General features: G+C 37.0%; 1 pseudogene; it reads right to left on the bottom strand.

Annotated features, from left to right (window-relative positions):
* Nucleotides 1-3690: 3690 nt before the first annotated feature.
* The window catches only part of LOC149593983 (small subunit ribosomal RNA), a 1235-nt pseudogene continuing 209 nt past the window's right edge, over nt 3691-4716 (bottom strand).

Raw genomic sequence — 4716 nt, 5'->3', positions numbered from 1 at the left:
GGTACCCCTCTTGGCCGCTTTTTTCAAATTTGGGGTATATATACGATTCGTTTCCATTATAATAGTAAGGAAAAAGCGCAATTGCGAAAACCTTTGGTGGCGATCCCACATTAGGGAGGCTAGACGTTTCTCGTAACCCTAGCTGATCGCCGCGTATATCCTAAAACAAAACGATGATAATGGAGTAGAAGCCAATGATACAGATTGGTGTCTATGTGGAATAGACGGAAGACCAGTGGATGGTGGTGTTAGAAGCCAGTGTAAGTGCAGACTGGTGTCAATGTGGGATTGACAAAGATCAGAAGATGGTGGTGTTGGAAGCCAGAAAAGTACCAGACTGGTGTTCATGTGGGATGGACGAAGACCAAACATGGTGGTGTGAGAACTCAATTATAGAGTAGCCAACGGAGAGAAATACAATTTTCCAAATTTCTGTGAACTGTCAATGCGGTCCGGAAATTGGGAATACGTTTGCTCCGATACGCAAACTGCAAACGCGGTCACGTGAGTGTAACAACAGACAGACACACAGACACACAGACACACAGACAGACACACAGACAGACACACAGACACGGCCGTTACAGAACCTCTCCTGGACTACGTCACACGGAGAGGTAAAAAGTATCGATAAGACTGAGGTTATCACTTGACTTAAGGTTCAGATATTAATTTTTCTTTTTAATTGAAACTTAAAGGCATGCTTAAGAAAAAGCAACGTTCCATTACCGTTTTCCGTTGAAATAACTTATTTTACAGGTAATCAATTTCAAAAATTTACTTATCTCGGGTTTTCGGGCACAATTCCATTCCCCCAAAACATTTTATCATTACATTAATTACTTTTGAGAGAGTACGTGTATGACTTTGAGTTTTAAAAGGTTCCCCCATTTGTGCCCGGCATGCTTCGCAGTGGATCAGTTGAAAACAATGGCGGAAAATTAAGTAGGGACAGTTAGATTTTTACTTGTGGTTATGCAAAATGATGTAATGTCTAGTGTACTTCAGTCAACAGTCATACTGTTCATTCTCATAGCTCGGGACATGATTAATGCTACTCACCTATTTCTCTCTCTAGTTTCAAAAAATGGTTAGAGACTATTCAGTGCCGCTGATCGCACGTGATGATATTTCAACTACAGTTTACATCAATTCTCCGTTGTCGTACTATTAGCGGGTTAAGCACTAATTTGTTCTGGACATGTCTCGAAAGGGTGCTTGTTGTAAGTTTTTAAAAAAGTGTTGCCAATGTGCGGGTAATTTCTCACATCGTGGGAAATTTAGGTTTGGTGTTAGGCTCTGTGGGGAAAGGGTAATATTTTTCCAAAATCGATCAAATGTCGGAATTTTCCTGTTAAAGGGTTAATAGTGCAGACTGTGCAATTAAAATTAGTGTATTTTCTAAAATTTTGTCCGGTTTAATAATTTCAAGCGACATTTTGAAATGAATTCGGTGATTTTAAGTTTGGCACTGAAAAAGAAAGAAAGCATATTTTGAGAATTTTTAAGCTTTATAGCACTTTGGAGCGTTTGTACATATTGTCAAACCCATGCGGAGTGATATTCCATATTAAGCTTAGTAGGATAAAATAGTCCAGATAAATATGACTGTAATGAGTGAAATTTTAAAATGGAAGTGGGAAAATCCACTTTCTAACATTGGCAACACTGATTTGAAAGTTTTGGTCATGGCTAAACAGACCGCTCATTCAGTTTTCTATTGTTTTAAAGCTTATTTTGACACGTTATCTCTCAAAAGTAATTAATGTAATAATAAAATGTTTTGGGGGAATGGAATTGTGCCCGAAAACCCGAGATAAGTAAATTTTTGAAATTGATTACCTGTAAAATAAGTTATTTCAACGGAAAACGGTAATGGAACGTTGCTTTTTCTTAAGCATGCCTTTAAGTTTCAATTAAAAAGAAAAATTAATATCTGAACCTTAAGTCAAGTGATAACCTCAGTCTTATCGATACTTTTTTAAGTCTTGATTCTAATCAAGACATTTTTGATTAATATCTGCAACTTCAGTCTTAATTGTTTATTAATTTATTTTAATGTTGAAACCGGGGTTGATTTTAGCCATTATTTCATCGCGTATTGCCTCATACCATAGAATCGGCATTATTATTTAATTTCCGATTCCCTCATACCATAGAATCGTTATTATTAATTTATTCCCGATGGGGGTGGACCAGAAATATACCAGATGTTCCCACGCAGATCATTCTTAAAGACTGTTTTAATGCCATTGTTCCAACAACATTTAAATACGGATATAGCTCTTAACTTTCACGTTCAACATAAATGACTTTAAAATATATCTTATTCTGGCAGTTGGTGAAATAGGCAAATTGTAGTAAACCAACTACCAATAATTTGGGAAAGGTAGCAATATTTTGGTGGAAAAAACATACAATTTAGTAATATCGTTCTAAATGGGGCAAATTGATAATAATTTGAAAGCAATAAGAGGCGCAAATTTAGTGCAACATCGCTCCTTTGGTACTGTTAGAGATTTTCTTTTTTGTGTATTTTTGAAAAAGCTGGCATAAGCTACTTTAAGGTCCGCCCTCGTGTTGACTTCTAGTTGGTTTCTGACTTTGGTATTGAAAAATTGTAGGGTAGAATATTAGGCACCGTGTTTTGGGCAGGCAATGGAACTGTTTAGCTTGAGCATTAAGCATTGGAAATAACTATTTATTTTTACTTATGAAATGAATCGTGAAATTACGTGCTGTCAGATATTTAGGTCTTGAGTACAGTAATTTAATAACTTTAAAAATTATGGTCAAAAATTTTATTCAAGAAAAGAGTTCTTTAATGATAATTATAACATTATCTGGAATTTAGAAATAAACTTTTGTTTAATAATTCCACGTGAATCATTAAAGAATTAAATAACATTATGAATATTTAGTTTTTTGAGTATTTTAAAAGCTTTAAACACGTATGATGATGTTCTGTTAATGCACAATCGATTTATTTTGGTACACTTTTGGTTTGATATAGCTGCATTTTTTTACAGCATTTAATTTGGGCTTAAATTCCCATGGTTGATTTCTTATTATAAATTTTATTATTAATTTTTTTTTTTCTAGGAATATTTTTTGTTTTCCATGTTTAAGCTAATAGTTGCGTATTTTATAAGCTTTTATTCGTAGCTTCCGAAGGAAAATTTAATTTTTGTCTCCAGAATGGTTTTTAAAATAATTAGTGATTTGTTCTCGTAAAATTTTCAATTCAGTGGTAAATGTAAGTTTCACTATGGAATCATTGAAGAGATTAATGAAATTTTCAAAGACAATCATACGTGAAGGATGGACTTAAAAGTCCAACATTAATGTTGAATGCATATAATAATTTTGATAATCTCTCAAGTGAAAAATTCCATTTTTAAAAAGTGTTTATATACATTTAACCCTAGGACTCTCAAATTGGGAATTTATAATAGCCCAGTTGCCAGAAAAAACAGTAATTTTTTTGTCTCCTATAAAGGGGGGGGGGAGGGGTGTCTTTGTTAAATCACCTTTAACATTTTTAAAGATGCTTTTTAAAAGCGTACTGATATGTTGAGGTAAAATATGAGTTGTTCAGATGTCCTTTAATTGTTAGTGATAATTCTATATCATTTCACAAACATTTTTCGTATTCATTATTATTGCATGATAGCGTTAGTGGTTAATGGTTAATGAGCGAGTGTCATTAATTGACATCTTTAATTACCGATTTCATCGAGCTTCTTTTGTTTGTCAAACGTTCATTGCGATGGTTTCCTTTAAGTTTCAGCTTTGCAACCATACTTCCTCCGGAACCCACAAACTTTGGTTTCCCGGAAGCTGCCCGCCGAGTCAATTGAGTAACTCAGGCGGATCGCTGGTTGGCATCGTTTACGGTTAGAACTAGGGCGGTATCTGATCGCCTTCGAACCTCTAACTTTCGTTCTTGATTAATGAAAACATTCTTGGCAAATGCTTTCGCTGTAGTTCGTCTTGCGACGGTCCAAGAATTTCACCTCTAGCGTCGCAATACGAATGCCTCCGTCTGTCCCTTTTAATCATTACCTCGTGTTCCGAAAACCAACACAATAGAACTCGAAGTCCTCTTTCATTATTCCATGCACCATTATTCAGGCGGGACGCCTGCTTTGAGCACTCCAATTTTTTCAAAGTAAACGTGTCGGGCACCTACGACACTCAATGAAGAGCACCGAAGGAAAACCGACAGGATGTTCAGGCCAGGCAGTAACCACCGGAGCGGACCGCCTGTCTGGAACTGAGATTCAACTACGAGCTTTTTAACCGCAACAACTTTAATATACGCTATTGGAGCTGGAATTACCGCGGCTGCTGGCACCAGACTTGCCCTCCAATGGATCCTCGTTAAAGGATTTAGAGTGTACTCATTCCAATTACGGGGCCTCAAAAGAGTCCCGTATTGTTATTTTTTGTCACTACCTCCCCGTGCCGGGAGTGGGTAATTTGCGCGCCTGCTGCCTTCCTTGGATGTGGTAGCCGTTTCTCAGGCTCCCTCTCCGGAATCGAACCCTGATTTTCCGTTACCCGTTACGACCATGGTAGGCGCGTAGCCTACCATCGAAAGTTGATAAGGCAGACACCTGAAAGAAACATCGCCGATACGAGATCGTGCGATTTGCCCAAAGTTATCCAGAGTCGCCATGGTAAGCGGGCCGAAGCCCGATTGGTCTTGGTCTA

This window comes from Phalangium opilio, unplaced genomic scaffold, assembly GCF_054372755.1.
Source record: "Phalangium opilio isolate 3A_F unplaced genomic scaffold, DU_Popi_V2 ptg000483l_1, whole genome shotgun sequence".
NCBI lineage: Eukaryota > Metazoa > Arthropoda > Arachnida > Opiliones > Phalangiidae > Phalangium > Phalangium opilio.
This window is presented reverse-complemented; position numbering and strand designations above follow the sequence as displayed.